The 8041-nt window shown below is 46.1% G+C and overlaps 1 protein-coding gene across 1 annotated transcript in view; it reads right to left on the reverse strand.

Moving 5' to 3' along the window:
- Positions 1-6963, reverse strand: part of LOC146184665 (nose resistant to fluoxetine protein 6-like) — an 89095-nt gene extending 82132 nt beyond the window's left edge. The window contains exon 1 of the mRNA XM_084609440.1: positions 6509-6963. The gene's annotated coding sequence lies outside the window, so the exon portion shown is untranslated. The remainder of the gene's footprint in view (positions 1-6508) is intronic.
- Positions 6964-8041: the final 1078 nt, after the last annotated feature.

Genomic DNA, 8041 nt, shown 5'->3' on the forward strand with positions numbered 1-8041 from the left:
AACAACTTGTTTTACTGACTCTTCGTTTGCTCGTTGAAAAGCCGGTTTTATGTATTGCCATTCACCCGCGCCCCCAAGATTTCACTTCTGTTGCTAAAACAAGTTGTGAGCTACAATGGAAAAAGTATAGTTCGTGAATTAAGCTCTTTGGAGCCGCGAGGAGCACGTAATGCATCTGCCGGTCTCGTCGTGCTCAGTGCATCGAAATACTTGTGTAGGGAATGGCTTCAGTAAAGCCATGTCTCCTATCATTGGTATTCGCTGTCAGATTTATCGGGTGCCAGAAGGATCCTGCGTTACCTCTGTTGAACCCCTGTAACCCCCTAGTGGTTATGGAGTTGAGAAGTTGGAAACTAAAGGCTTGAACTAAGGTGAGGTAGCGACACCATAATAGGCTGCGCAGAGGAGAGTGCACAAACGATGGTTCAACGTCCTAAACTCCCTGAGCTGTTCTAATGGGTGTGTCGCAAACGTTGACAAAAGATACCTCCGCCACGACTTGGGAGGGGGGGGGGGGGGGGGGCAATGTGTGGACGCGACGAGACGCGACCAACATTATGTTTTAACATGCCACCATGTCTGAACACTCCGTCATGTCTGAACAACAACCGGTGTTCATAAAAAGGGTAAAATATTCCCACACCCTATACTTCGTCTTACAAGATATCTGCAGCACTGCGAAAGGTAGAGGAGCCCTAGCAATTGTGCCCCTAAGTGCCTCCCGCCCCTGCGCACTATAACAGAGAATTGTGCTCCTGCTGTCACACCCGCCAATTTTGGGGGCGAAAGGTGCGTAGGAGCACAATTGCCTATTGTAGTACGCGTGATCCTGATTGGACCGGGGTGCCTCTGCCTTTCGCTGTGCTGCAAACAGTTTGTGAGACGAAGTATACAGTGCAATTTATGTAACGTGTTCGCAACTACGTGGCGCTGAAAACAGCAAAGTCTCTGGTAATCCTACCATTGTGGCCTCGAAGTATTCAGTTTGATAGCATATGATCGCAATCAAACACAGTCTATCCCAGTACCGCTCTACCACCTTTTTAACAGCACGCAATCATGGTGTTGTGAAGATTTCATTTTGCCTGCGTTGCACTTGGTTTCATGCTTCGCCGAGAATGTTCGGCCAAATTTTCGTAAGCACAATTATTATCTGGCACATTTACCTTTTTTATTAGTCATTATTGCAGGGTTCAGAAGTAGTCAAATCCGAGGTGAACAAAAAGACAAAGCAAAACCCGTCACTTAAAGAGGCGTGCAAAAGTTGAATTTGTTTTCGGTTTTTAGAGTTTGAAGTCCCAAAGAGATTCAGTCTGTGATGAACGCCAGAGCTGAGGGCTCTAAATATTTTGACCACCTGACATCACACAATACAGGGGCGCCTTGCTCATCGCCTCAACCGAAAACAAAACGGCCGCCGCCGCCGGGATTGAAGCCGTGTCGTTAGTTTCAGCAGATGATCGCCGTAACTATACTGAGCTAGAGCGGGAGAGCGCAAGGGAGAAAAACAAACGTGACCTACAGAAGATACAGCACGAGCGCTCGTGGTATCTTTGTTTTGATTTTGTTTTCTGTTGTCGCCATTTTTACGCTTACTTCTGTAAGGCACAAATAACTAACAATCCAACTTTAGTACACAAAAAACACATGGCTCTCCCGGTTCTTAAGCTTGACAACAAAAGGGGATTTACAAAATTCCGCAGAACAGATTATTCTGGAACAACCCCTCTGGGATTGTTCACATCAACACTCATGTGCTTCACAAATCGTTTCGGAATAAACAGGATATATTGGCGTAACCCTAAATATAGTTTGCAATAAGTGTGTATTGTGGGCATGCATGCTGGATAGGTCATGCTGTGTCGAAATGTTGACTTCCCAATCGCAATAATGCTTGCCTGACGCCTATAAGTGACTCTGACGCATTCATATCGAAGTTATTGGGTCACCCATGAAAACGTCGCTACTGTGTGAGCGGAGAAGCTATCACCTCCCCTTGTGTCAAATTGTATATCGCTATCAATGTCAAAATACTACCAGCTCAGCCCAGTTCAAGCGCTCAGATAAACCGAGAAGAGTTGCTGGACATTGTACGTGCTAGGAGCACGCTGTCATCAAAATGGTGTTCAAGGAAGTGTTCTGGTACTTACGATAGCCCGGTAGAAATCAGTGCGAAAGAAACGAAAGAAATACGAAAAAAAAAAAGGAAGAAGATAACACCAGCGCTGCTCTTTCGTGCCGCATCCAGTATGTGCTCTTTGATATATCACTGTTCACAATCTACACCAACTTTCTCAAAATTGCTGCTTTCCTATTTATTATATCAAAATGCTTAGCCATATTTGTATTTGCAGTTATTCATTCAGGGAGCAAAATGTTTTTAGTTGCTGATTTTTTTTTTATTCGACACGTTTGCCATCAGGCATAGTGAAAAAGGGAGCGGGAAGTAGGAGAAAGTTAGAAGGAGTGCAAATTGGTCTTTTGTTCTTTTTTTTTTTTTAATTCGCAGAAATTCCCAATAAACTTATTTTCTATAGTGGCCACTTGCGGTAGTCAAATCCAAAGTCCCACCCCAGGATTATTTTCCTTAGGTAGCACTGTCTCACGGATGCTGTAGCTGGACAGGTTCACAGCAAGTGTTTCATGTCACACAGTTCCGGTGAAGCACCTGCGGGTATTTGTCGGTCACTTGAAGTCGTTCGTCACGTCACCGATGACGCACATAAGGAGTATTGCGGGGAGAGGGCATAAATACGAAGGAATTAGAGCGCGTGTTTGCTGGCGCAAAGAATCTTCCTCAGAAATATATGGGACAGAAATGGATCTGGGGGACATTAGATGCTTGCAGTGAAACATTTCGCATTGTATGTTTTCCTTTTACCAAGCCTCTGAAGTATGGCACAAAGCTTCAGTAACAAGATTAGAAGCAGGCAAAGAAACATATATAATGGACATCCCGGTCAGGTCATAGACCAGTTCAGGTAACAATCGTGCAAGTCATTAAATAAAAGCGAGAAAAACAGATTTGTAAAAGAATACGCGTGCGGAGATTACTGCGTGCGACAATATGTTGTGCACGAAAGCACTAACAGGCAGTGTCTAAAAATGCCCACTGTTTCAAGTGATCACGAAGAAAACGAATCATCGGGGACTCCAGCTTGCACGTGTACTGTGGAGATATTCTACAGCACACGTGACGACATGAGTGACTGGAGGTATTTTATTAGCTGGAATCAACGCCATCTTTCATTTAACGTTTAGTAATTATGATAACTAAGATTTAAAGAACACTACATTCCTTATTTTTGTCACTGCAGAAAGAAATCTTGTGCGAGAAGTCTCATAGATTTCCCGTTGATGAGCCTAAATAACTTAGTCCGCTCCATTACACCTGACACAGATATGCTTGCATAGATCAAGCAGTTCTTCATTAATAAAAACTGCTTTCACCTATATTGCTGATTACGCGCTCAAAACGTAAGGGCCCTTAGCAATTAAAATGCACCGGCCGCACCGCTTCAAAGAGTGCAGCAGTGTCGTCGTCGTTCGTCCGGTGCCGCTTGTGCCCTGACTTTTTCCACCGTGGAAAAAGGCTTTTTCCTCGTTTCGGCAATATGTAGGCTTATACGAATTCTCGTACGTCGTCCACTCACGTGAGAGGCGATGCTTGAAAGTGCAGCATGCACTACGTGCATGCTACCCAGAGCAGTGCAGACGACTTCGCTTATTGTGGTAGAGGAAGTCGAAAAAGATGTCCGTCTCTCAGAGCCGGGATGGTTCGCCCCTAACGCAAGCGTTCCGTGCGCATAGTACAAGCATCCGTTGGATGATGCTGCGTAGTGGCGATGAACATGCGGTTAGCGGTCAGGAGGGGCAATATTTGTCACCTTGGCGTCAAGTAGCGTTACCTACTATCGACGAATACAACCTCGTCGCGGCGTTTTAGGTTCCGTGTCTTTTTTTTTTTTTTTTTTCCTGTAAACACGAGAGATTCTGTGCCACTTTTACCAAAAATAGCAAGAACGTGAGAGAAAATTGCCTGCTCGCAAAAGAGAAAAAAAATAGAACAGCGCTAACTACATAGGGTGTATGCTGGATATAGTACGTACTATGACGCTCAGTATGAGCTACACAGCGCGAGCGTGTGGCCGAGCGCTCAGCGTGGGTGTACGGTGGCGCCGATTGTGCCTTGTTTCCGAGCTATCCGGAGAGGGCGCAGCTGCTCCAGATAGCTGCACATCACCTTCACTTGCTTGCTTTCACCTTCACCCTCGTTGGGTTTGTGTTGATATCAGTCTCGAAAATGATAACTGTAGCCGTCGGTCGACGCCCAAACTTAATGCGCGAGGGCCCCTCTACGCAAGTAGCCCGCAAGAAAAAAAAAGGGAGGCGTATCACTACGCGCTTGTTTCGTGGCCGTGTGGTTTCTGCAGAAACGGGCTCTATTCCGAGCATACACGTTTGCAATAACTTGCTTCACGTGTCTGGACACCTTCACAGTGCGGACCTTATATAAAAAATCTGCTCCGAGAGATGGCTGCGTAGAGGGCACCGCTGGCACGGTTGTGGGGCAGCGAAAACGCGACACGAACGAAAACGACAAACAAAAGATACAAATTCACCGAATCCGATTTTGTCTCCCCAAAAATGGTGCTTTTTATGGAGCTGATGGCAAATGTAAGATGTACTAAGCTTGCAGACAAAGCAACTGTAGTGAACTACGAGCGGATATCACGACGATGAAGAGAACTACGAAGTGCCGCTGCGCTGCTCGAGCTCGCTTATGTGTGCCTATGGACAGCCTCGCGGAAAAAATTTCGTGGTTTATTGGTTTATCGAGATTGTGAAGTTTGTCGATGATAATCCTGAGTGGTTGCCAAAGGTAGAACCTTTGATGGATCTAAAGCAATTTTAGAACGATGAAGCCAGCCCCTGGCAGGCTTACTATATCAATGTCTTGAGTGTGTTTGTATTGTCTTGCAAAAGTCAGGCAATAATAAAAAAAAAATCAGGGCTTAAAAAAAATTATGTGTGCCTAGACTTGCTGTATTCTTGTGTTCGCTGTGCATCTTACAGAGTGCTATATTCCCTGTTGAACCCTCAGTAAAACCCCTTTCACAAACATTATTTCCTGTCGTCAAGAGCAGGCACTATGTTTCATCGCGGATGCGGAGAGAGCAAACAAAAGCTCTAGCTTTGGCAGTATTGCACTTGATGTATGAAACCGAGTATAGACTTTCGCTTCATCATGTTAATGAACGGGAGAGACTGGATGGGAGGGGCGCAGACTTATATGCGTCAAAGTGGCTGCTTGTAGATGCTAACACTATTGGAAACGTTACATGGATCACGTTATGCCTGCTTCTGATTTTGCGCTGATCATTAAACGCGCAGCCCTACTTGGGCGAAGAAAGCGCTGTCGATAACGTTCGCACGGCATGTCTCGTCCGAGGCAAACGCGCTGCATCATCTTGCAATTCTGCTACAGCGAAAACAGAATGAGTAAGAAAGAAATGGGGTGTCCTTCAGATAAAGGGGAACAAGAGGTTGCTGGAACAGCCGCACGCTCTCCAGATAACTCTAAAACACGGCACAATCAGCGCTGCGCTCGGCCACGCATTCGCGTGATGCAGCGCATACTGAGCGTGATAGCACAACCATCGATTTCAGGCTTGACACATCTTAAATCCTTCAAGCGCAGTGCTTCTTTCTGAAATCTTTTGCGACCCAACGCATTAAGAATTGTCGGAATCGTCTCAATCAACTTAAACTTGTCCCGTTGACTGGCTGTAATATCATCCCTTCAGAAGCTTCTTGGCCTTTCCTGTCTTTTTTTTTTTTTTTTCCTGATTAAAGCTTGCGCGCAATCCTTTCGCAGTGAGAGTGACACTTCGTCCTCTTCGCTGCTTTCAGGGATGCACGAAATTTTATTTTTAATGCAGTACTGATCGACGCTGTTTTTAGACGTGTCCGGTAAACTGAAACAAAGCTCTGAGGTTTTCTGGCGCTCAGGTATTTTCATTCTCCTGTGCAAAACTACAACAACAACAACAATGATATATCTTCGCATAAAACTGAAGCGACATGTTAGGGCAGTCATTAGGCTCGCTGATAGGCCGGAAAACGCACTGCAGCGTGATTCATACGTTCAACGTTATTGTCGACTAAGAATGATAACTTATACACATTCCTTTTTCTGTGAACGTTGCTGCAGGGAAAGAAATAAGCTCATTTACCAGGGACCTTATTGCGACTGATGCAGCTACCCAAACAGGCAGAAAACAAAAAACAAATTGGGACCAAAAAGTGAACAAAGAAACACAAAAGTGGTTTATGGGTTCACCTGTTGATAGGTCAGAAAACTGAACTCAGTGCTTTCTCTATATGCCTTGCTAAAGAATCCACAACAATCAATGGCGTATAGAGTTTTGCTTCTGCACTCAGTATAGAAAGTCAGCGCGTAAAGTCTGCCTTATTTGTCGCACCATCCATCAAAGGGTTAACTTACGTTTGGGAGCGTGTGCACGGGCAGTGAGACAGGTCTTTTCAGCGGATATTTGTTGAAGCCGTGGCAGTGCGTTTGGACAGAAAGCCGATAAAGCCCGTGTTTATTACCAGTGGCAGTGAACCAGTCAAACGTCCTCGGAGGCAGTCTGGCAGAAACACTCGTGGGGCCTGCTTTACAACATTCTCGCGCCCACGCACACACACGAGTAGCACCTTCACGCACAGACGCGACACCCCAAAGCCCACATCGTGGAACTCGTCGATTTCGCAGTGTAGCAAAAGCATGCCAATGGCCATAGCAGTCGCGCTTGCGATGCACTGAGTATATTCGAGTTACCAGTCCCGGACTCTACTTGCTCAGAGACCCCGGCTTCCACTCTGACAGGAAGCAGCGTCACGGTCACAAGACCTGATTTCCAGGGCCTTGCAGGCTCCCACTGTCGTCTGCTGTGGTCACATGACCTTGCAAGCTCGGTCCATCGTTTGCTTTTAGCAGACGAAGACGATGTCAATCATCACTCACCACGACGCAGTTCTTTCGCAGTGACGCCACACGAACGTTTATCTTTTGGCGTGCGTATAATATTAAAGATAAATATCAGAGGCGCGAACAAATCGGCGCCTTTCACGAACGGAGCGTGATATGCCTGAATGCGAAGCGTTTTACAGTACTCAGTTTGGTGCAGGATTTGCTTGCCCTTTCTGCTCGTGAAGTTCTTCAAACGCCCAGCTCACTGCGCTCGCAAGCAGACGAAAGTGTTTTACAAAAGCATTTATAACAAGCTTTAGCTGCTCCACAACACAGTGATTGCCTTGCGACGCTTTCAGACCTGCGCGCTGAAGATATCGCGAAAATGGTGGAGAACTTCTGGACAGCACGAACAAATAATTCGTACTCGGGGCACTGAACGCTTTCTTGCGTAGGGAAATTCAAGACAAGAAAGCGAAGACGCAAAGCTGGAGCTTGTGTCATTGTTTAGCTCACGATATCGTCTGCAGGAACACAAAGCGTACTCAGAATGCGCTCGAAGTCCAACTTATATGGTCGCCGGCTCGAAAACTGCACTAGTGGTCGGAGCTGTGGTCTGCCCGAGGAAAATCGAACCCCGGACACCTGTCAGAAAGGTGCCCGGGGCTAAAAATCGAACATACCCAGTGACGTCGTAAGCACGTTTATCTCTTGATATGCGTGTAACACACTATAGGTCGACAAAAGAGGCACGAATAAATCGATGCCTTTTGCGAACGGAACAATACAAGCCTGAGTGCGAAGTGTTTGACGGAGCTCAGGTTAGCGAGGTTTGCTTCCTGTTACTCTCGCGAAGTTATCCCAAGGCCAAATAGCTCAACTCGTTGTGCTCAAAAGAAGAAGAAAACGCTTGCAAAAATATTTCCAACCAGCGGGAGCTGCTCAAGCACACAGCTGTTCGCTTACGACGATTTCAGGCCTGCACGTTAGAAAAGCGCAAGTCAGGTGAATAATTTCTGACAAACAATGCATGCACGCGGCTGTGAACGTGTTCGTGTGTAGTGA

Source organism: Amblyomma maculatum, chromosome 7, assembly GCF_055883805.1.
Source record: "Amblyomma maculatum isolate TAMU_Amacu chromosome 7, ASM5588380v1, whole genome shotgun sequence".
Classification (NCBI taxonomy): domain Eukaryota; kingdom Metazoa; phylum Arthropoda; class Arachnida; order Ixodida; family Ixodidae; genus Amblyomma; species Amblyomma maculatum.